General features: G+C 35.6%; 1 long non-coding RNA gene across 1 annotated transcript in view; it reads left to right on the top strand.

Annotated features, from left to right (window-relative positions):
* The first annotated feature begins 4,812 nt into the window (after positions 1-4,812).
* The window catches only part of LOC308650427, a 217,833-nt gene continuing 196,891 nt past the window's right edge, over positions 4,813-25,754 (top strand). Inside the window, exons 1-2 of the long non-coding RNA XR_014022324.1 lie at positions 4,813-4,862; positions 6,068-6,241. This is a non-coding gene — a long non-coding RNA (uncharacterized lncRNA). The remainder of the gene's footprint in view (positions 4,863-6,067; positions 6,242-25,754) is intronic.

Below are 25,754 nucleotides of genomic sequence, written 5' to 3'. Positions count from 1 at the left end.
ATATCATATTTCACATTTTGATTCAAGTGGGTGATGAACTCCCATTTTTACCCCGTAAACAGATTGCGGAGTCACATCAGTTACACTTCCACTGATTTACATATTGACATACTCATGTCTGTTGTATTTTGTCTGTTACATCTGCTCTGAAGGTCAGAACTTCTACTCTGGTCTCCAGTTATCAACTACATGAATTTTTGCTACCCTCTTCTCTGAGAAAAGGTGTCTCTTATAGCTTATTACTCCTATCAATTTCTCTCAGGAGTCAGTCACTTTCCAGTTACCCATGGGGGTAGAAAGGACTCTCTATAGTTGCTACTTTCCAGAGCATTCACCTGGACCTATACATCAGCCCTGGAGATTCGTATTGGATTGCTGGCTTCCCAATATGGAGATTCATATTGGATTGCTGTCTCCCTGTCAAACCTGTGAAAGCCAAGCAACTGGCACCTTTCTTCAGGAATTACTGCCTCTGAAATGTTCTGTCATGATTTCTATTATCTTATTCTCCTTACCAAGGACTTACATAGACCCAACGATTTATGGGGAACTTCTTAACATCTAAACCCCCAGAGAAATCTACTCTATTTCTCTTTTCATGGTTGGTCTTTTGTGCTATAAGAGGAAATTGCCATTATTGTTCTATACATTGCTTTATGGTATTTGATTTATATTCTGATTCTTCTGGGCTTTGATTCCTGATGGTTAAAGATAAACCATTGAAATTCCTATGAACAATTTTTCTTATTCACTGATGCAGTTTTAGCAGTCAAAAGCCACAGCGTCAAGACTCTTACCTCTGCTATCTATTTGCTCAAATCTATTTAAGATCTTAACATCCCCTAATTTGCCTCTTTGTTCTTTCCATACTATTCCTATCCATAAAATGGCAGAAAAGCACTGCTATTAAAAAACAAAGAGTGGGAGGGAAAAATTAATAATAAAAATAAAAATTAATAATAATAAAAATAATAATTAATGATACATGACATAATAATAAATGATCCATGATATAAGTAAAAAATCTTACTCTATAATTAGATATTGTACTTTGCATGTAATTGTGTATTGTACTTTGATAAATATCAATTATTTTGTTACCTAGAAGACACCACTCTCCTCTGAGAATGGTTTCTTTCTCCACTTAAACAATTTGGGTTTCCATGTGGAAAAAAAGATCCATCAATGCTCCTATAAGGCCACGCACAGTGGCCACACATGATTGGTCTGTGTGGGATCTCATTATTCAGGGTTAATCAGACGTTTTGTTGAAATTTCTTTAAAAGGGAAAATAAAGGGTATACATTTGGAGATGTAAGCGTTAGGGGAAGCTGAGCACTCTGTGAGACAGAATGATATCAACAAACAAAGGCTAAAAGAAGTGAAGGAGAGGGTTGTGAAGGGTCTTGGAAAATGAGATTAAAAGCAGGTCTGATTCTTCACATTCTACAGTTCTTTGGCTGTCAGTCCAACGTTGACACTTTCAATGTATAGGAACACTTGTTACCTGGGTGATCTTCAGCAAGTTACTGAAACTTCATGAGCCACATTTATTTATTCTGTGAAAAGAGTCTAACAGTGCCAACTATAATGGGTTAAACACTGAAAAGTGGCCACTGGTTTTTTTTTTTTTTTGTCTTTTCATTGAATAGATCTAATGAAAAAAGCAGTCTTAACCTTAAATTGATCTTTTATTTTCCTCATAGATGACTTCAGATGACTATTCTTTAGTTCACCATACTTTTAGTGAATGACATTTCCAAGTCATTCTAGAAAACATGAATGAAATTGATGTATTATTTAATTAGAGATATGTAGGCTTAGCCAACTGCAGTCCCAATATTTAAATTTATCTTATCCTTATAGTAGTGTTCTGTGTAGACAATGCTTGTACAAAATTAATGACTAATAATTGTGGATTGACAATCTAAATTTTTTTTCAGTATTAGATTTTTCTCTCTTTTTAATATTATAGGGGAAAAAAGAGTTAGAAATGACCCAATTTGGAATAAACAGAAAAAAAAATACATCACAATGAAAATTACACCTTTTACTCTACCACCTTTCACTCCAACACCTAAAAGCAATCACTATTTAGTTTTTTTCACATCCGGGTTGATGAGTGAGATCTTTCTGTGGAATCAGTTTAACTTCAGTCATTTTCACCTACTGTTAAGCATCTCCTCTCATCACTGAAAACATAATGTTGGGAACACAATATTTAAAAGATAATATGTGTAGTGTTTGCTGTGATATGGTGTAGTTTATCCTTGCACATTATCGCATTTTAAAGGTTCTTAGAGTTATTAATAATGCTGTGATAATCTTTCTCCCATAAGAAGAATGTAATGAAACCAAGATGAGTTTTGGGGGACAAGTGCGCTCTCTATTCTGCTCTAACATGTCTTGGGGTCCTTCCTTCTGGTAGGTCTCAGCATGTGTTAAAACAAATATGTATTAATTTGATATGCAGTGCTCTGATGTCCAGATCAGGGAAACAGACATGGTCATCCCTGGTAACTCCGTGTCCTGATTCTAGGAGTAAATTTCAATGTCTGTAATCCAGTGCTTGGGTAGGAGCCCACTGGTGAGGGCTCCAGTTCTCCACTTTCTACACTGAGTCATGCTGCCTTCCCAAGATTACCAGGTTGTTTCCTTGATCCATGAAGTGCTAGTACTCAGTAGAAAGCACTGCAGTACAAGAACTGCTGTATTCCTAATTATCACGTCTTTCACATGTTTTAGGAGCTCTAAATGGAGAAAACCCCGCAAACTCATTTGTGATTGGAAATGGTGATGTTGATGAATGAAAACAAGGACAGAGAAGAAACATACTTTAATTACATTCATGCCATGGCTATCAGCTCCTGTCTGACTCCTTCAGTATTTTGCTGAGATATTCTGAATATTGTAAAATTATATACCTCCCCCAGCTCCTGCCATTGTTTTCAATATTTTTTATAGTTTTTCCTGAGCCCAACTGCCACATGGTTGAATTAGGGGGAAAAAAAAAAACAGTAGCTGAGAAAAGTAGGACAAACAAATAAGTTTGAGACTAAATTTTTTTCAGACTTATGACATGAAACCACAAAAACTCGTATTCATTCTCTTTCTCTCCCTCAGTCCTCCTAATTTGTCTCATCACTGAGACCCAGAATGCTCCCAGAATTGCATTCTGAAGAAAGCCTTGGTTTTGCTTATGAATTCTCAGCCCTTGGCTTGCCTCTGAGCTAAGTGAAGTTGGGTGGGCAGCACAGACTGCACAGAGAATATGGAGAGAGGTTTATTTAATTCACACTGGCTCTGCATTTACTTGGCAGCCTAAAATAGCTGCATTCTAGGTACACTAGGTACTTAACAGAGAATATGATTCCAAACTGCCACCCTGGTAGAGAAAACAAAACAAAAAACAAACACTAATTGCCTGAGAGAAAAGCAGCAGATTCATTCATCTCTGTGAGTCATCGATGTTCAGTCAATGAATTGTGGAGAAGAAGAAGAAGAGGCTGCAGGAGAGAGGACAGTCCTATGTCCTTTCCCTCTGAAGTTGTCAGGGTGAGGACTTTTGTGTGATCCATGGCACTAATAACTACTGCTCCTCTCAGATATTGATGTGAACAAAATATTAGAACAACTGTGTGAGCTACTCAAGCAGGGGTAGCAAACTCTAGACTTCTTGGTTAAAGTTAGTTTGTGGGCATGCTTTTTATTTTCTGCCTAGTATTTATGAGTATGCATTCACAACACACACACACACACACACACACACACACAAAACCACTTTAATAGGGAAAATAAAATCTGCACATAATCTGTATTTCCCTGAGTGATAAATCTGGCAAAACAAATTTGGCACATATCCCCTCTAGCAACAAATTCCCAGAACGAGGAAAAGTTACTTCTTGGATTACTGTCCTTCTTTTTTCTTTTTCTTTTCTTTCTTTCTTTTTTTTTTAAACATCTAGATTGCATCATTGACTTACATAACCTGTCTTGGCTCTATAAGTACTAGAGTTTAAAACCCAGGGGAAATGTGCTCTCTGTGGATTAAGCCCAAAGAACAAAGAAATAGGTTACTGTTCCATATTATTTGATTTTTTTAGAATTGATTTTCTGGATTTGTGCCATGTCTTGATGCCATAGTCTTGTGACATAAGGAGGTAACTGCAGAACTGTTTTCCAAAATACTGTAGGAATATTTTGTTCATTATTTTGGACATTTTATAAACTTAGTAGTTAGGAGGCACTCTGGAACCAGACTGCCAGGACTCTAATACCAACTTTGGCATCTCCTTCCTGAAACCTTAGGCCTGGCATTTGCTCACACTGATTCATCTTCTTCATTTTTACTAAGATGTATACTGCAATATTACCACTTGCTTAGGATTTTTGTTAAGATCTAATTTATTAACTTATGTGAGGTGGGTAGGATAGTGCTCAGCAGAAACAAATGTTTGGCAAGTAATAATGTTAAAATAATTACTTCTGAACTTCAAAATGGGAATGGTTGTAGGGAGGTGCTCTGGACAGGAGCTATGTATACACCTTTAAGTCCTGATTGAAGAGGTACTGAACTGGTATTGCACCCACTGCAATGCAATTGGACCTTCCCCATGCTCGGATAAGAAAGTGCAACTCCTGGAATGGGAATCACTGAATGGGGTTGAGTTACACCCACTTGTTTGTTGTAACCCTACTCTTTGCTCTTTTTTGGAGAGAATGCTCCATGGATTAGCTCCTCCCACTAATAAAACCTGGATTGGAGGCATGCTCCTCCTCTTTCGTGCCTGCCTTGCCCCCCCCCCCCCCCCCCCCCCGTTGGAGCTTTGGCTGAGGAGCAGTCACTGAACCCAAAGAAAAAGGTACTTTCTGTGTCTTTGTCTTTATTTAGTCAGCCCAAATTCACCTGGAGTGACCCTGATTGATTTAATTGCATGTCTCCGCAAATGGTGAAACCTGATTTTACATTTTTCTATTTTGTGGAGAATCTAAAACTTGTAACAAATCGTATTTCTGTCTTTTTATTGGCTATTAGAAAGTTTTATGTCAAAAGCAATATGTCTATTAGGTAAATATGTTATCATACGTGTTTTCCAAACTTTTTTTTCTCCTTTGAATAAGTATTCATTATTTTTTATTTTTCTTATTTTATTGTATTATGTGCATCATTGCAAATCACTTTAATTTCCCCCTTGTAACAGGATAGGCCCTAAAAATAAACCTAAATCAAACATAGGGTGAACTCTCCTAAATGGATAGGTATGACCATTGAAACTAATGATTTTCCAACATGTATTTCATGGTGAAGTTTGCTTTTCTGCTGACATTCTGAGCTACCATTTATTTTCAGCCTGTCTTTTAGCTTTAGGGATAAACTGATCCTTAGTCATCGTCGATAGAAACATTCCAGCAAGTTCCTGAGGTCACATTATTTCCCAGATGTCTTTGAATAGGTTGCACTGCTGCAAATTGATTTTTAGTTTGACTTTAAACCTAACATCTGAGTGTTTTATGTCCATTTGGCCTTTTGTGGTGAGAGAGGGATCACTAACGGCAGTTGTTCATTTATGAAAATTTACTATGTATGATGATATTAATGAGAATTATATATCTACATCTTTATATAAAATAGGGTATTTCACTGATATAAATATACTCTATTTAGATACAGTCAGCACCTTAAAGTTTACTCCTCAAGACATTTAATGGAGTATTTGGGGAATTTTATTTTATGATTTGATACAATGAATATGAGAAATTTTTATGCTCATTTGTCCTGAGACTAGTAGAAGAGCAGGCCTTTATTTTTTCCTTCTTAATTGGGTGGTACATGAATGAGACAATTGTTGAATCTTGTTAGCCATTTTTTAATCCAAGAAACACTCTGATAGTGAATTAGTTACCAGAGAGAAGGGTGGGCTGGAGAAGCAAAAGGGATAACGTGGCATTACACAAAACCTCGAGAGTCTGCCCTCCTTCCCAGCTTAGTTAGAATTCTTGTTCTGAATAGGACTTCACACTATCACTAATGCCTCTGATGTCTTCCTTCTTTCTTTCTAATTTCAAGCAATTACCTCCTTGTTGGTGAAACTAAACTGGCAAGGGATTCTGGGAAGCTAGTTTTCAGGCTTCTGCCATTGGCAACTCAGGGGAGAATACAGAACATACTTTACTCTGTGGAATTCTGGCCTCAACCATTTTTTCATTGGGTCACTTGCACCCTACATTTCTTTCATATGATGTAAGTATTCTAATTTTAAAACATTTCTATGAAGATATTTCCAATCCAGAACTATGTCAATTTTGTCAGAAACACAGGAGTCACTCATAGAAATCTAACTAGAAATCTCTTAGTCTTTTGTATCACCATTTATATGCTTTTTTTTTTTTTTTTTTACCAATTTTTAAGTTGTAAATACCTAATGAACCTCTATTATTAAAGCTACCCAATTCCATGTTTCTTTGAAGGGGTAGAAAACATTCAGTTCTCATGTCTGAATATTTTTCTCAGCTTTATTTATTTGGATGTGATTTTTGTTTTTTTTTTTGTTTTTTTATTTTTATAAACATGTTTATGATTTTAACTGTCGTCTGTCAAAATATGGGCTTAAATGTTTGGCTTCTACATCAAAAACTCTGGTTGATCAACTTTCATTTTGACTGCCAAAACATTCGGAAGAATTTGGATTATTAAAATCCATCAAGCAAATGGATCCAGAAAGACTCAGGCAGTCACGGAGCAGAAACAGAACTGCTCTGAAATGCCGGAGTGTAGGGGAATTGGGTGAGTCAACAGAATCTGAGGAGGAGGTCTCAGATTTCTCTGCAGCCTGTTGTCCCCAGAAGGGTTTCCTGTCATTCTGGCAATGGTTGACAGGACTCAGTTGAGCCCTGACGTGTACTGTCTCTCCTGTAAGTGTTTCTGACATAAGTGGTATAGTCCTGGATGCTTTTGACAAGTTTGTCAACTTAATGAATGGGCAACTAAGCCTTAAAACCACAGTGAAGGTTGTAAGTTGTTCAAGGGAGGGCGCAAAGCCCTGGTAACGAAATAATGGTTTCAGAATTATTCTGCTCGCCTGGTTGCTGATGACACTTCAGCAGGAAAAAAAAAAATTTTTTTTGAAATAAATAACTGACTTTAGCTGGCATACTGTAGCCTTTACTTTATAAATAGAATATTTTTTAAAACATTATTTATACTATTTTTTTTCTCATTTGTTTCTCACTTTATTTTGTGTAAACTCTAGGTGGAATGCTCAGTTACTTTAAGCCTCTGAGGCTTTATGGTACTTTCTGAAAGGTTTAGTTTACTGTGGTGAATGTTGCACTCCCAATGAGTACAACAGTGACTACTAAACAACTTTGTTGAAGTGGGGATTAACCTGAGTAATTACAGTTACTTGGGATTTTGTGTTTTGGGGGCAATGTTCTGTATGGAAATCGCCAGGGTTCTGACACTCACGTTTACTGATCAAATTGAGTAGAAACATAGTTAATAATTATATTCAAAGTAAGGTTTGAGAGTTTGAAACAAAAATAAGAATTGCATGTATCCACAAAGTATTAAACAAAATAAAGTTATATTCTACCTTTACTAGTATACCTTAAAGATTTTCTATTTGGCTTTGCAAGCTAGGTCTATTTGGAGTATCTAAATTGGATCAGATTTTAATGTTTAAGTCCATTTTTGCTGGGGCTCAGAAAATCTTCTCTTCTAACTTTGTACATGGAAGAATATTTCCAAACTCAGATAGGTCTGGGTGGCTTATCTTGAAGTCTGTGAAGAAACTGATATTTCTGCTGACCTGAAATGTGAGTCAGAAGGCAGTAATGATGTAATAATCACAAAGTTTCCCTGTGCCATAATGAACATATTGGTTTATACTGTTTTCTAAAGGAACTTTAATCTTGCAAAGAATCTTAACTGGAAGTAGTCCTACCTCTTGTTTCTATTTTCATTCATTGTTAAGAGCTGGAAAGTGCGTTAACGATGATTATGTTCAGTGATTTTTATTCCTTGTCAGATGGTGGGTTCGGGGCGACAAATGGAGCAGAGAGTAAGGTAATGGGGAAGGGAAGATGAGAGTACAGTTGAACACACACAGCTCTCTGCTCCCCACATCCTCTCAGACAAAGAATTTCTGCTTTATTCAATACATTGAGGTGTCTTGGGATGTGTAATTCTGTTGCTAACCAGTCACCTACATTTCAGATGAGAAAATTTGGCTCCAGAGAAACTAGGTGGTTTACTCAAGACCACAAATCTGTTTCATGGCTAGCCGAATTAAGAATCCAGATCTCCTAGATCTTAAGGTAGTAATAGCCTCATTTTATTAAAAAAATCAATTAATAGTTTCTGATAGGATTTCTAATTGCTTTGGAGCCAAAACAAACAATCCTCCTTTTGAAGAGCTTACATTCAGAGAAACAATAAATGAAGAATCATGCAAAGTTAAGACTATTTTTTTTTTAATGAAGGCTGCTCTTGCTTTCTCAAATGACCCAAAACAGGTTTCATGAAACTCTTATTTCCTTAAGGTTTTTCCTTTAAAATACTAATAAAAACATTTTAGAAACATTCAGAGTTTATTATATATGAAATTCTTACTCAATAGTCATATTTCCATAAAACAGGCTCCACAACATTTGGGTATGGTAGACAGAGCTGCTTCTCATGTGGACTTTTCTTTTTTATTTAAATAATTTGAATCACATGTCCCTTCCACTCCAACCTCGAAATCCACCTAGTCTGTTGGAATTTAATTGCTGAAAACAAACAAGTGAAAAGATTTAATTCTTTCTACAGATAAATGACCTCTAGGACTTTGGTTTCAGGAATGACTCAAGAAGGACATTGGGGGCCCAAAATTCTTTCACTTCCTGAGTATGCTTATTTCTTCTCCTGGTCTGCTGTGTGGGCACATAATTGTGAGAAGTTGCTATGACTCTGCCTCAGGTTTAGCATCTCTACCAAGTAAGGAGGCAAAGGGAAATATCAGGATTTTTTTTTTTTTTGTCATTTACGTATAGTGTTTATCTGCCAAGAGAGTCCTTATTTTCATGCTATATTTTATTTAAATTAACTAAGTACAAGGTATCTTGGTTCATAGAGCAATAGATGCAGACCACCATATCCATAGGCCTTAGCTCTCAGACCTCATTCATTATAAGTGAATTCAATCCCTCTCTGAGGACTGTAGACATTTCCTTCTAATGGTGTCTCCTCTTTCCATGCCATAAACACTATGTTTTTGGCTGCCACAAGTTTGACCGGTAAAGTCCTCCAAAAGATCTCTCCACAGTCACTCCACCCCCACACCAATCTGTTCTCCACTCTCCAGTCAGAGTGGCCAGTTCAAAATGCACTTCTCATTACTACTCTGTTTAAAAAAGTTTAGTGGCTTCCCACTGCCTTAGAAAAAAATAGAAAAACTGAAGTTGCTATCTGTGAGGCCTGGAATAGGCTGGCTTGCCCTCTCACCAATTACATCTTCAGGACACTTTTTTTTTTTTTTGAACTCCCACCCCAGTGACACTTTTAGTCCTTCTGATGATCTCACTTCCTTCCCATCATGGGTCATTAGTATAAGATACTGTTCTCTCTACCTGAAACACCTTCCATCTTTCACTGTCCTAACACAGCATTTTTCAGATTTAGGCTATACTGTGAATTTCTAAGAATAACTTTCTCTGAAAGAATTCATTCTCTTAGTGTATCTCCCTTGCATCATTTATATCACATTGTAATTGTAAAATCACATTAGTAGTTGTTTGGCTAGTATCCGTGTCTCTCTACTGGCTAGATGGGGAACCTCTATCATCCATCTATCTGTCTGTCTGTCTGTCTATCTCTCTTATCATCCATTCATCATTGACCTATGGTTTTGCTCCTCTTTGTGTTTATGATGCCTAATACAATTCTAGGTACATAGGAAGCACTCAAATGTACATATTTGAGTGATATTTATTACACCTGATCTTAGTATTATTTGAACATCTCAGTTGCAGAGTTTCAGTAGTTGTGTGGTTCCAGGTGATACTGCAAAATAGGTCATTCTGAGATCCCTTCATTAGAAAAAAATCAATGATAAGATTTTGTTTTTTGCCTTCATGAATGATTCCCTGAAAAAAAAAAACAAAAAACAAACTTCACATCTTTTATATGCTGTACACATGACATTTTAAAGAAAAATAATTTCTAAATGCAATAATGAGATTTTCTATTAATGACGGAAACTAAAAATGTATGTTTTTTTTTAATTCAGAAGTTGGAGAACTTTTTTTGGACTATGGAATTGGTAAAAAAAATCAGACTTTCTGTTTATGAATTTGCATTTGGATAGATGCAAATGTCATCTGGAATAAAATCTGCTGAATAGTATGACATTCAAAATAAACAATAGGAGGTTAAAATAATAGTTATAAATTTCAAGTGATATTTTTCTTGATATTTCTTTTAAATTGTTTGATTTTTCTGAAATCATAATACTTATTATCTGTGCACTTGCAATCCAACAAAATCAACGAACATTATTAAGGAAGCATTTTGTGTCATTTATTAATTCAATGAAGAGTTGTTGGATACCTCCTACTTGCTAGACATAAAGTTGTGTTCTTTCTTGTCAAGAATTTAGAAAATGACAAAATGGCAATGCTTGATTTCAAGGAATAAATAGTGTGGACAAAAATTTTAAAAAGAGCCTAAATAAGTACGAATACACTGATAGAAGTAGACAGGGGGCAAAAAGAACTATATTAAAGGCTCCTGACTTAATGTTTGTTCAAAAAAGAGGAGAACTGAGGAGGGGCTTCTGAGAAGAAACAACATTTGAACTGAATTCTGAGAGGCAAAAAACAGTTTTTAACTGAGTATTTGTTGCTTCTGATGGCAATTATCTTATTGTAGTGAGTGGCATTGCTATTTTCCTCCCAACTCATCACTTTCCCCTTTTGATAATTGACAATATTATTTTATATTTCTAGATATCTAACAAATTATTTAACATAGAGTTATGTGTGGTCTAAGTACACAGGATGATTTCTCTCTCTTGTAATAGGTAAATTGGAGCTTTGCAAGGATGGCTGTGGAGGCTGAAAAAGGCACTTGGGCCAGCTTCCACCAGGAGCTGTGATTTATTTAGTTTTCTTAGATCAAGCTGTCTTTAAAAACCTGAATATTTGCAAAGACTCTACATGGTTTTCTCTTCGTGAGCATTTATGAGTAACATGCCTTTTAGGAAATGTCTGATTGAATTATAATTTTTATATATATTTTTTCCTCTTTGTAATTTTTACTGAAAAGCACATTGCAAATGTTTCTGTTACAGTTCCTATAACTTGTGGATATAGATAACTAAACCTTCTTTGGTCCTAAAATAGACTCACAGGAGCCAGAATTTTTGAAACAATGTTTAATTGATTCTGTCTTCAGGAAGGATGCATGGTGAGCTTTTAGAAGATTCTTAGTATTCTGCCTCACAGATCTATTTTTTTCTTTTCTTTTTCCTCTCTTTAATCTGTTATTTCTTTAAAGAACTCTCAAAATAGTCAGCAGACGTTTTCAAAAATGCATGTGGATTATTTTAATTTAGAAAAGTAAGAATTTCTGAATATTGTAACCTAAAGACACACCAGATACTTTGGTTCCTAGGATCATCCTCTGAACAAATGAATGGGTATATAATGAATCTTGAAGGGAGACAATCCTCTCACCAAGGTCATTGCTAGAGAGAGGAGAAGGAGTCGCCATATTAAGTATACTTTTGCATTACTTTCTTACATTTGCTCCTTAAGAATAATTCTTCATCTGACATTTATTGTAAAGATGTGGAGCTTCTTATTTATTTCATTTTTTTTTTTTTAGTTTTAGATGGACACAATGTTCTTTCATTTATGTATGTATGTATGTATGTATGTATGTATGTATGTATGTGGTGCTGCGGATCGAACCCAGTGCCTCATGCAGGCAAGGCAAATGCTACAATCCCAGCCCCAGATGTGGAGTTTATTATTTTGACTTTGTTATAGACTAACAGCATCTCTAGCTGTTTTCCCTCTTCTGTGCTTTCTTTTCAGATGGACTTCTTTATTTTTTTCTAGTAAGTTCTTCTCTACCTACATAAGTGAGTTTTGAGGTGCTAACCATTATCTGTTCACTTAATCTCTCTTCAGAGTTTCTACTGCAAAGACCCATTATTATTTTTAGAAGTGCTCCTCTGTATTCTCTGCACTTTTTCAGCTGGGTGATATGTAGACTATTTTAATATCCCAAGCACAGTTTTCTAATGCTTGGTAAAGCAGCGGTAGAAGCTCTCATTGTGGAGTATTTCTGTTTAATCATGTTGGGTTAGTGCTCACCTTTTCTTTTTCTTTTTTTTCTTTAAGAATGCGACTCACCTCAAGAAGCACTTGGCATAAGTGCTGGTTTAAAGTGAAGAAATATACATGTTAAAAAAAGAAACACATACATTGCTTTTTCCTTGTGGTGTTGCTAACCTGGCAATTGTAACCATTTGAAATTTCAATAAAAACTGGAGAGCAGGAAAAGGTCTTTGATTTGTGGTATTTTCTTTTGAAATAGATCCCAGAAAAATCAGTGTGCTGGGGGTTTAGTGGCCACGCTCCTAACTGGACCTTCAGGATCTTGTTTAGGGCCCTTTAAAAAAGTGAAAACCAGAGATGAAACTCATGTGTGTTTGAGATGAAGACAATGAAATGACAAGATATTGAAAATTCTACCTCAGTTAATGACCATTATGATTATGAAAGATAAGCATTTTGTTGATCTTTGCATTAATTTTGCCAATAGCCCAAAAGCTTTTTGGTTAAGAAGAATGTTTTCAGTTTAAGTTCTGGGTTCATTTTTGAAAAATAGGGATAATAAAGACTGAAATGTGAGCTATGTAGATAATTATTTTTATTAAGAATATAATCAGAAAATATGACATATTACCATATCTCAAAGACTCCGCAGATTCAGTTATTAATTATACATAAAGTGCACTGAGTACTTATCAGCTCATTATCTTTCTTAATTCAGTTCTAGAATTATATTAAACAAGCATTCTTAACTAATCCTCTCAAAGGGTACTTTGGGAGAGTGGTGACAACTGAGCTATTGACCTATGGGAATTGTGTTTATTTGTTTTAGAAAAGATATAATATAAATAATATAAACATTAAAAGACTTATCCTACTCCATGACTGTTACAATAATAAAAAAATGTGAACATAGTAGTTCAATCCATTGATAACATTCACATACTGTTTAAAAGTGGTTTGTTCAAAAGGGAGAATATTCTTTTTCATTTTTTTAAATTGAAATTTCAAGTGGTTACAATTGCTAGGTTAGCAAGGCCACAAGGGAGAAGATTCTAAGAGTGGCTTTGGAGGTGTTTTGTTGACACTTGGAATTCACACGTGCTGGGAATGGGAGGAGCAGAAGAACCATCCCCAAGTGTGCTGGTAATGCTGGATTTAATCTGTGGATCACACTTCATTTCCCTATTCTCTAGTTCCACGGTTTTTACAGACTCTGCCCACCAACAATGTGCCCAATACTATCTCTGATGCCACTTGAGAGAGCAAAGTCACTCTTTTATAGACAGGCTTTTAAATGCTTTCATTATTACTGAATTTCGACAATAAGGGACATATCCATGCACCTTTTGGAATCTGTCCCAGTGACAGCACACTGCAATCTAGCTCTCAGTATGCCAGATCTTCCAAGGGCACATCAACCTTTGTGTTGCCTCCATCTCCACTTCTCCATGGCTCCTTGCCCTGTCAAACATCACAGTGATACTTTAATAACCTAACATGATTTTTGATGGTTTAGTGAGGTCAGTCAGCAGAGGAAGATGTGAAAACAATCTTGGCTCGTGCAGACATTAAGCTTAAGTGCAAATCTTGCAAATTACAAATGTTCTTATATTTGGTTGCAATTATTAGTTCCATTTTGAGACTGGGAGTGCTGGTTTTTCATTTAGTAATTTTGCAAAGAGAAAACCCAAGAGAATAGGCTGTTTTTCTTTACTTTGCTCTTTTTAAAGTAAAAATGACAGTGAGGTGCTATTTTCATTTTACACAGATGCTCTTCTCCTGACCTTCTGCCCTTTACACACCCCAAAAAACAGAAAGGAAAAAATAAAACCATTTAGGTCAGCTATTTCCTTACTGTAACGGCAAAAGTTAAAATGGAAGAAAACATCCTCTCTCTACTGGTTTCTTTGAAAATGAAATTCAAGAAACAATCTAGTTGGTGAAACAGTGTTTTTGATCATTAGCAGCAGTGGGTTAAAACGTGTGTCCTCTGTGGTGCAGTGTGTTTTTTGATTTGCCAAGTTTTGAAGCATCACAAATCGATAAACTACCCAGTCATCTTACACACCTGGGCAGCATGCTGCTTTCCTGGATGCAGCCCTAGACTCAATTTGGCAGAGGACAAGCCAAGTGTGGGATCGCTGTCAGCTCTGGATAATGTGTGAATGCTGCCAGTGTGTGTCGAGAAATCTGAGTGTATTTCCTGGAGACTCCCCAAACTTAAAAGATTTTATATTTCTCTCTTATATCGTTGAATTGAGTTCAAAGAAGTTGTCAACGTCTGTTTGATAACAGCAGTGTGGTCTTGTTGGGCATGGCTGCATTTTAATCACTTCATGGATATTAAGGGCTTTAGTTCCAGTTTATTCCCGCCTGTCTCTTCCTTCCAAAATTCCCCTTAATCTGGCTCTCCATAGGAGGGACTTGCCTCTAGGGGACAAGCATAAGCAAAAGATAACAGAAAAGCCCACACTATGCCAGGGTGTCTTGAAACATGAAAGGTCAGACCCTACATTTCTGTAAAAATAAATCTCTTTCCACAGAGCCAGGAGAAGTGCTATCATTCAAAAAAATCTTCACATTCATTTTCCTTCTTTTTTTTTTTCTCTCTCTAGAAAAATATGCCAATATAGTCTAAACTGCTGCTGATTAACTACTAACAGAGTTTGGTTCAAACTCCCAAGCCCAATTTTAAACACCTTTAGAGGGATAACTGATAAGGTGTCTAGCATTACAATAAACACAATGAAATTGCAGGCCTTTTGAAGTACGAGTTTATATTAGCATCATTATCATTATTATTTTTTTCCTCCCTTTCTTCATCTTGCATAAATTGAAATTCCTTCAAAACTTTAGCAGCATGTTATTAAAGTATCTGTATACAAAATAAATAAATAAATAAATAAATAAATAAATAAATAAATAAATAAATAATTGCAAATGATTTTCTTCTGGAGGAAAACTGCTGCCAAGGAGTCTTTGAAGCCAGTGCTTTTGTTGTGAATCTGAGAGCCATTGTTACCCAACAGATTCATACCCTAGGCAGAATCGCTATGGAATAGTGTGCATAAAACACTGTGAGTGTCAGCCTAGCATGCCTCTGGAAGAAATAGGACCATCGATGTCCATCAAAAAAGGAAAATATATGGGTCTCAGCATCCACTGCTTTCCTACATAACTGTAGTGGTAAAGCAAATTGCATGCACTTTAACCCTTCTGTCTGTTCACTGTCAGGAAAAGACTCAAGCAAATCCCAAGTCTGCATTGTCCTGTTAAAATGTGCGTTTATCAGGCCTTCCAGACCATTTTCAAGTACCACTTGAAAATAACACTGTGTGTTCTGCTGTTCTGAGTCTTACACACACACACACACACACACACACACACACACCATTAACCTACCTACTTTCTTCCCCTCCCTCCCTCCCTTTCTCTTCTCTTCTCTTCTCTTCTCTTCTCTTCTCTTCTCTTCTCTTCTCTTCTCTTCTCTTCTTTTCTTTTCTTTTCCTTTCTTTAGAAAGGTATTGACTGAAGTGTTTGCAGAAAGAACTTGCTCTCATGTCAAAGGCATCCTGGCTAGACAACCATACCTTTCTGTGATGGTGGGATTGGTGTGTGTGTAAGTGGGGAGAAAGTGGGCCATTCCAGGGTATTCTTTTGTGTGTTTGTGTTTAAAACAATACAGAAAGTAGGCTTTCAAAGTTTTTCTGTTTTCAGAGAGATTTCTCGTACTGATTTTGGATAACAGTAAGTGTGAGGGAAGTTACAGTCCCAATTGTCTGAGACCTTAGACTCTAATCTGAACATGTTTCCTGGTTTTACAGTCAGTTATTGACATATCTAATAGCATTGTATGAAAAAAAACGATATTATATAATGGCAGGAGTGTTAATTCAATAACAATGCCTACTTTGGGGGAACATTTTATAGGCTTGGTGTTATTCTTTGTTCCTAAGTTGGAAATAAAAATAGAGATTTCTCTTTAATTTTGTGGTGTTATAACACAGGAAAGTTGCTATTTAAAAAATTACATTCTTTGGAAGGCAATAAATCCAAGGTAGTTACTTACTAATGTTTTTATATTTCTAAAATTTGTTCTGTTGTAAGTTCTATATTTTAGAAAATTCGAATGCTAAGCTAAAAGAATTGGTTGTGAAAATTGTTACTTTGTATATGACTAACTAACTAGTTAAAGAATAAGTACATACATACGTAATATGACATTATATAAAATTTTGTGTGTATTTATTTCCTAAATTCCTTTGCAACTAAAATGTCATCCTCAAGGACTTGTATTTTATAACTACTTCAATATTTTTTCACTCAAGCTGACCCAATATCCTTCATGGAATTTTGAATGTTTAACACTAGTTCCTAGTTATGTTCTTTTCCCATGAAACATTTGATAACTCATTCAGAACAGAATCATCCACCTTTATGTTTAATTTTTGCTTCATGTTACTACACTAATTTTAAGGATTAACCAGAATCAGAATCATCACTCAGTGAACTACCCCAAAGTTTGAATGTTTCCGGGTGCACTAGTAGTATCTTTTAGAAGGTAGGTTCCTTGGTTATCAAGAACTTTTGGGGATGCCTTATCTTTAATAATATGCATATAAATACATCTAAACATGCCTCCTGTTGAAGGTATTGCCCCCACATTGGTCAGGTCTTTCCACTGCCCACTTAATATCTGAAGCAGAGTATTTCAGAGCCTGAGGTAAAAAACATTTTAGTGAAAATTGACTTATCAATTTCTTTTTCATAAAAGATATATAAACATGTATGATAATACTGGCTGGTTCATATATAAGAACATTGTTTAAAATTGGTTCAGACTTATTCCTGAAAAGTCATGATATTTTAATTTAAATTCCAAGCTAATCTTCACTACAGTGAGCAAAATGATTAGCACATCAATTAATGAAAAGAAATTTTTTTTCTTAAATGAGAAAAAAGAAATTGGTTCTTCAGAATAATTAACTCATTTCAGATTTGTCCCAGAGAGGTGAATCATAATTTCATTTTATTCTATTAAATTCTATTTTAATATTTAGCCTTTAGCTTATCAACTATCTTTTGTTGACATATTCTTTTCTTGACCAGTGCATTATCTGCTCTTTTAGCAATCAGAGAAAAAAAATCCATTTTAATGTGTTAGATTAGGTCCAAAAAAACCTAGAAAATGCTTCTTGAGAACATCAAGTTGCTATTTTTGTTCTCATGTTCAACACACTTAAAGTCTGCTCCTAGTCAGCTGCAATAATGAGAGTTTTATTGTTAGTACTTCTTACATCACTGCAAATTTCTGAGTGCTATATATTTATTTTAATAATTTCAATGTAATGAATTAGCCTGCAGGATAATAATTAAATAATAAACAAGAAGAGAAATTACAGATTTCAAAAATGATAAAAAAACTTGGGAAGTCTTAGTTCTTTGGGGACTGAGTGCAACCAAAATTTGCTTCCTGTTACTTGATTTTCAGGAATGTGCCTGATTCTATTAATTGACAAAGACTGCATTGACAGAAAGCCTTCCCAAAGGTTAATTATTTTTGAAGAAATAAATCACTACTATTTTGCTTGTTACCCTTTGTTTTCATCTTAAAACTATTTTCCTTAATTATTGGGCTGGGTAGTTTTGGGGATTTTTTTGATTTCTGATTTACCTTATAGGTTAAAATATTTTTCAAATCTGCATTTTATCTGGTTAATCTCATTTTTTTTCTGAAGAGGATAGATTAAATCCATTTAACTGTCCACTTTATTAAATTTTTGTTGTAATTTATGTTACTCTAATAGAATCAGGACAGGAGGAAATTAAATTGCAAAAAAAATACCGAGGAGCCTGTGGCTTCCATAGTCTCCTTTGCAAAGTTTGAAAGCATTTCATGTTCTAAGGGAGAAGAGTAGCATTATAAAATTTCTTAATGAAAACAAATGCCAAAATGACATCTGTTTCTGTTTGTAAAATAACATACTGCTTCTGTTTTAGCAGTATATTGACAAAACAATGGATTCTCTGGTTAGAAATTTTGATTTCCTTCTAGAATAATTTCTATAGAATCATTCAAAAGTTTTAAGCAGAAGACTTGTTCCAAAATTTTGACATCAGTTGCAACAGGGTAAGGATTAGACCATTTTATTTTCCAGTATTTGTTCCCTGAGCAGGAATAAAATAGAATTTGTATTGGTTATCAATACAATAAGTCAATGTATACAACTAATTTGGACCACTCAAACATAAAAAAAAATATTCCATTTTATTCTGTAATTATTCAAGAGATTTATCTCTTTTTTCCATTTCATTTTTCATAGCCATCCTACTTAAAAGATGTATATACGTGGAAGGTGCATAGATTCAGGGAGAAATGAAAAATTGTCATAGGGAAGAATTACAGGAGAAATTGCATTACTGTTATCTGTTGTGTCTGGTCTGGAAACTAAATCAGTAAATTCCTAAACTAATTCACACTGCCGTGGGAACCATATGAATGATAACTCTTTGGTGTCATTCTTGTCATTTGCTTGTGAGTGGTAAATTTGAATGTTAAAAATATAGCACTATAGTTGGGTTTCTCACTGTCTAGGTGTTGGCTAAATAGTGTGAGCCATAAACTAAGTGGTTTAGCTGCTGTTAATTAATAAGCACTTATTAGATGCCTACAGTGTAATCAAGCAGTAATCAAGGGGCTGAGTGTGAGGGATAAAGAACGTACAAGATGAACACAACCATCTCGAGGGCTGACTGAATGTTTCAAAAATAACATGAGAACAAGTATTCAGCAGCAGAGGATCAAAGTCAGAGCCCATATGAAAATGCAAATACGTTGACATGGGAGAGAAGCAGGCAAGATTGTTCTTTTAACACTTTTCAAAACAAGAGACTGGATTCTTCTGACTTTAAAAATAAAGTTGTGTATTTTCAGATGCTCATGTAGCCTAAGCACTGAAGACTGAATTCTGGTTTCAGTTATTTGGCTGTTGTTAGCAGTGATGCATGAAGCAGAAAGAAAACAGCTTGATTTCCATAAGTTAGGCAAACTCTGGAGAGCTGGGAATGGCAGGGAGGCAATTGGCTTGCAAAATAAACTGACCAAACCAGAAGCCAAAATTAAATAGAGTGTATAAGGGCACCCCAGGGACTGTCTTAACAATGTACTAGTTATGAAGTAACTGTTGTCGTTATTACTACTGCTAATGAAGGAACCATAGGAGAAGGCAAGCAATGCCTCTCTGATTACTGTGAGCTTCCGGTTTAACTAGCTAAGGCACTCAATGATCCTTTTAAAAATGAATTTACTCAAATGTCTTTCTGCTATTAGTGAGGATACCATTAGGCATGGTTTAGCTTTTGAAAGTATGAAGACAGTCTGGCTAATGATGGCTGAAACTGCTGGGTAAAACTACATGCTTAGACATTCATAGATTCATTTTACCCTGTTTTGTGACTTGATAATGATTTTAGTTTGTATTATGTTTTTTAATAATGATCTAGGAAAGACATTAAATGTCAATTCCTGTGTAGAAACTTAAGTCCATTGACTTGGTAGAGTCTTTTAACTGTTTCTGGTCCTGGATGCTCAGGGAAAATATTTTCCCAATGATGACTTTTAAGCTATAAAATCAAATTTAGTCATCAAAACGGTGATACAATAAAATAAGAATACACCATTAGAAACTATATGAAGATTTGGCTTTGGGGGCAAATGAAAACTAAGGGTTAGAACATCTGCAAAAATGATTCTTTAACTCCTCAGATTCAAAAGAACTCAAAGTATTTGATTCAATTCCTATAAATCATTATTTATTAATTTGTTCATTTAGTTCTCAACAAATACATCATTATCACAGCCCAAACCAGTGGATTAAAACTATGTGGCTAGTAAATCACAACACCACCAGTGGGTAACATTTCTCAAGATGTTAACCTTTAGGATATTGATTAAAGGAATGACAGAAGGTACTTAGCACCCTGAGCTGGAAACCCCACTTTGCCATCTGCTGATTGTCTGACCTCAGGCAAGTCCTTAGGTCTCAATTTTGTTATCTGTGAAATGGAAATACAATAAGAGCTCTCACTCCATAAGTTTATCATGAGCTTTAAGTAAGATAATATCTGAAAAAGTACTTTGGACAACATTAGTTTTATGTTAGGTGATATTAATAAATATTAATAATTATTACTTATTGTTTTAATTATTTCACTTAACCATTACATACGTAAGTAGAGCAAAGTTCAGTAGACTGAAGCAAATAAGCAATATGAAACAAGATGGATTATACTTGCTTCTATAGAAACCACAATGTTGAGTTTCCCCAATATGATGTCCTTTTTTTGGTACGGAGGATTGAACCCATAGGTACTTTACAACTGAGCAACATTCTAAGCCCTTTATGTTTTTTTTAAATTGTTTTTTTTTTTTTTTTTTTTTTTTTTTGGAGACAGTATCTCCCTAAGTTTCTGAGGCTGTCTTTGAACTTGTGATCCTCCTGCATCAGCCTCCTCAGTCACTGGGATTGCAGGTGTGTGCCACTGTACCCAGTGTCTTTTTATTTTAATTTTTGAAATATATCTGCAAGTCCGTATGCTGTGCTGTAAATAAGCATAGCTATATAATTATAATTATTATAGCTACACAAGTAGTAATGGGTTTTTATGGATTATTTATGAATGCAGTATTGTTGTTCACACTTTATAGATGAAAAGACTGAGTCACAGGAGATTAAATCAGTTGCCCAGTATCAACCAACTAATAAGTAATGAAGCTGGAATTCAACAAAGGCTTGACTCTTGTCCATGTTGTGTGGTGTGCTACCTGCCAGCAGGGCCACATAACTTTTTTTCCAATAAAATTAGAGAATCACTCAAAAAAAATCACATATCAAGTGAGGTTTTGAGAGCAATTTACTCAAGGTAACCTAGTCTTGAAAGTAGATAACAGCTCCAATCTTCTATGTAAAGCAGCTGTCTCTTTATATCTGGAATAATTAATTAAAATAGGTCATTCTGATCTATAAAGATGTAGAGGATCTGAATTCTGATTGCTTTAGAGATTAACTCTCCAGACTTACTGTCATGATCATCAAAGTGCTTATGCTAATATTTCCTAGATTTGAACTTTGGGAAATCAAATGCACACCCACCCTCTCCCCCGTTATTTTCACATTGTAAACTTCAGGCAACCTTCTTGATAAAATGGAATTTAGGTCAAATCTCTCATATTCAAGTAGGTTCTTTGTGTATTGAATAAGGAAGCAAATTAAGAAGGAAGAGGAAGACCTCAATTTATCTTAATCTCCTGTTGTATGAGCCTGTGTTATGTTAGATGAAAAACACACACAGCTATAACAAATGGAAATTGCCCCTTGACTAGAATCTCAATTAAGTGTGTTACTGCAAACTGTGAATAGAGTTAAGAATTTCATTCCCCTCCCAGAATAATGAATCAAGTACATATTTCCCTCTTTTCTGTTTTCTCCTCTACTCTCATCTCCATTCCTCCCTCCCTCTCCTTCTCCTTCCCCCTCTCATTCTCCTTTTCTCTTGTTCAAAGATACTGAGAGGTCGTGCTTGCTTTAATAAAATGAAACTTTTTCCTTTTTTAGTAGTTCCTCTCATCAGAGTCAAACAAAAATGAAGCAGGAGAAAGTCCTGGTTTTATCTCACTTAGATCCTGTGCCTAGATTCAACAGTTTGATTTGCTTGAGTGAGGAACAATGCTATCTGCTAAAGAATAATATTAACATAAAAACACAATAGGACTTGTCACAAAATGCATGGCAGACATTATAGGATGTAGTCCAACGCTTTAATTAACATATTTGTTAAATGCCAAGTCCACGAATAGACACTATCAACAAGGAAAATACTTTCCCCGACACAGATAATGTAGATAGCTCTCCCTCCCTTAAAAGAGAGTTTGACGGTTCTGCTATTGAGCTCTGTAATTCTGCTGGGAACCTACTCCCCTCCTTATGCCACCCAGACTTTCAAAATCAGAATGGAGGAGAAAGTCAGTAGCTTTTACTGCTCTACAATTTATTCCAAGACAGGAGCTGTAAATGGTTGTATATACAGACTTGGGAATTTGCATACTGAATGCCTCCTCTCAGTTTTCATATGCCTACCTCTGTCCCTGTCATTTACTTTGCTTTTATTCACCAATCAAGTTTGTCTTCTGGATGCCTCACTTGCATGAATGGATAGCAGAGTAATTACAGCTAAGCAAAGTAGTTTTATGAATGAAGGCACAATTTACAACGATGTGTGTGGGTATCACCTTCCTTTCTCTTCTTTAATATTCAGACCTGTCACCTTGCATGTATGCTATTGGGAAAGACTCCAGAAGCCACAGTTATGCCTCTTACAAATCACACCAGATTGCCCTGCTCTGGAGGGACATTTCTAGGAATGGAGCAAAAAGGATTCTTAATCAGAAGCCTGGGACACAAAAGTTTGATGACTTATTGCACATAAAGAATGAAGAGTCTGGGAACTGACAGGTAAAATAAGGGAGAAGTTTGAATAGGGAAAATTGCATTTTATTTTTGGTGAAAATTTAATTTTATTCCAAGTGTTTGTTATATGTTTCTCTCTAGAAACCCCAGGTTCCGTCCCATAAGCACAGAAGGGAAAATTTAGCAAGGACTTTTTTTTTTTTTTGACCATGAAAACAGCAAATGTCTTCAAGTGTATGTTTTTGAATATGTTGCAAAATATTTTCGTAATCTATTTGGTGTTGATCTGTTAGGAACTTGTCATGCCACTCCAGATCTTGGTAAGGTTTTCCTGGTTTATCTCACTCTCCCAATACCTTTAAGTCAGTGGTGGTGATTTTATCCCCAGGAGACATTTGCCAATATCCCAAAATGTGTTTAGTTGTCACAACTGGGAGGGTTGGCATTGGCAGGAGTAGAAGCAAAGGGATGTTGCAAAATGTTCTGCATTGTTTCACACAGCCTCTCAAAACAAAGGGAACCAGGCCCGTAGCATCAGCAATGCCAGTGTTGAGAGTTCTGTCTTGAGCCCCTCAATCAACACCCTGCTCTTTCTTACCAAAGGCCATCTTCCCCCTTGACTCTGTTTGCAGGGAAATAAATGTTATCACCTGTAGCTTCCTTTAACTCTCCCTATCCATCCACATACTTGTCTGTACTTACAAGTCTTTCCACGTATAGTCCCTATCTTCAAGAAAGGAGTCCCTCCTGCACCCCAAGTTTAATTGATTCACCCGTGGTTTGGATTTTATTCCTTCCTGTCCCCTCTAAGGCTTTTTTCCTCATTCTCATCTCTTTGTCCTTCTCTTGTACACAAAATCTGTCATCCTCCATCAGTTTCTTTCTCAACAGCCCATGAACAAACACTGATCAAGACTCATCAATTACATGTAACTTTCATTTCGGCCTTTTTCCTTTCCTACACACAGAAGTTTTCTTCAAGAACTTTATAGCTGTTATGTCTATTTTCTCGAACCTATCTTTTATGAGCTCTGTACATTCTTTTATAGGGACTAGCCTTTGCCTGTTTATAACAGTTATTGCTTTTTGTGAGTGAGTGTGTATGTGTGTGTGTGTGTGTGTGTGTGTAGTGTAACAAACCACTCAAGAGTTCAACAGCATTAAAATGAGCATTTTTTTAAGTATTTATTTTTTAGTTGTAGGTCCACACAATATCTTTATTTCATTTTTATGTAGTGCTGAGGATCGAGCCCAGTGCCTCACGCATGCTAGGCAAGCACTCTGCCCCTGAACCACAACCCCAGCCCTATAATGAGCATTTTTTATTATTCACAAATCCTGAGAGCATCCGGATGATTCTTCTAGTCCCCATTGGGCTCACGCTTGCCTGCAGTCAGTTGTGGGTCTGACAAGATCCTGAGAAGAAGTGGAAGTGGAGGCTTCAGGTTGGGACTGGCATGCTGCTGCTTCCAGAACAAGTGACAAGGCCAGCTAAATTCAAGAGATGAGAACCCAGACACCTTGTCTTGATGGGAGGGGATCAAACAGAAAGGGCAGAGGATCAGGGCCAGTTTTGCATGCATCTTCAGGTCAAATTCAAGTGACTAACAACCAAATATTCAAATCCAACTGTAGTGTCTCTCTTCATCTTCCTTGATTTTGAGGCAGGCTTTGACCATGAAGTCCCTTTCTTCTGAAAATGTCACCCTCGTGCTTACCACACAAACACCATTGTCTTTAATTGTCCTTCTGACTCTGATCACTCTTGATAGTCCTTGATTTTCACAACCTCAACTGATAGACTATTAACTCCAGCGTTTCTATCCCTAGTCTTCTTTTCATTTTATTAACATTCATTGGAAATCTTATCTATGTTTTTATCCATCACCTATATTTGACACCTAAAGTCAAATTCCAGCATAACACATTTTCATTATTGTAGACTTACAACTCTATCTATATATTGGACATCTTTACCTGGAGACCAAACTTATTATCATTCTTCTAGTATCTGGTTTCTCCTAAATTATCAAATTATCTAGCCAGTTGTTGTTGTTGTTATTATTCATCTTTTTATAGTACTACCCTGCCCCTTTTAACTGCTATACCCTGGCTTAATGGTTCATTAAATTCTATTAATGATCTATTTAACAATTTGGTTTAATTAATATTTATCTAGGACTTTCTAGATGCCAGCCATCATGAAGTTTAGAGTATATAATATACACTATATTTACTAGTTGATAAGTGATATAGGAAGATTTAAGCTTAAGAAATGAAAAGATAGGAAGTGCCAATGGGTGTGGTTATTTTGTTAAAGGAGTTTAGGAAGATCCACTGGGGACTGTTACTTTATTGTTATAAAAGCACCAATGGTCATAAAGAGTGCAGATGGTTTCAGAAGAACAGAAGAGTAAAGTTTATATCTTGCATGACAGGTGGTATGATCTTTTGAGAGAGAGGCCTATTGATTTGGATGAAAGTGAATAGAACTTATAATGAGTTATTTTGAAAGAGTAAATTTTATTTTTTTGTTAAACACATATTTACAAGTTTTTGTCCTTATTTAGAATCTCTTACATCCTCCCCACCAGTATGACAGGAACTTAGTTTCCTCTTGTGCCATTTATTTCCCACCCAAACTTTCACATATCTACTGGCTTGATAGCTTTGTGATTTTAAATCCAGATTATTATTTTTAACAGTAATATTTCAACTTAACTATTTTGCTGCATATATCATTCAGTAATTTTAAGGGATTTTTTTTGGTAGGATTAACGTTTCTGAATGATTATTTGGCTAGACATGAGATTCCATAATTAGAAGATTGACAATATTAATTCAGTGTTATCTCACAGAGGAGAAATTTAATTAAAGTTGCTAGATTTAGCAAATAATTATATAGGACACCCAGTTAAACTTGAATTTCAAAGAAACAATGAACACTTTAAAAAGTATATCTCA

This window comes from Spermophilus citellus (assembly GCF_964194105.1).
Source record: "Spermophilus citellus genome assembly, chromosome: 1".
In the NCBI taxonomy this organism is placed as follows: Eukaryota; Metazoa; Chordata; class Mammalia; order Rodentia; family Sciuridae; genus Spermophilus; species Spermophilus citellus.
Note: the sequence above shows the minus strand (reverse complement) of the source record. Positions and strands in the feature narration are given on the sequence as shown.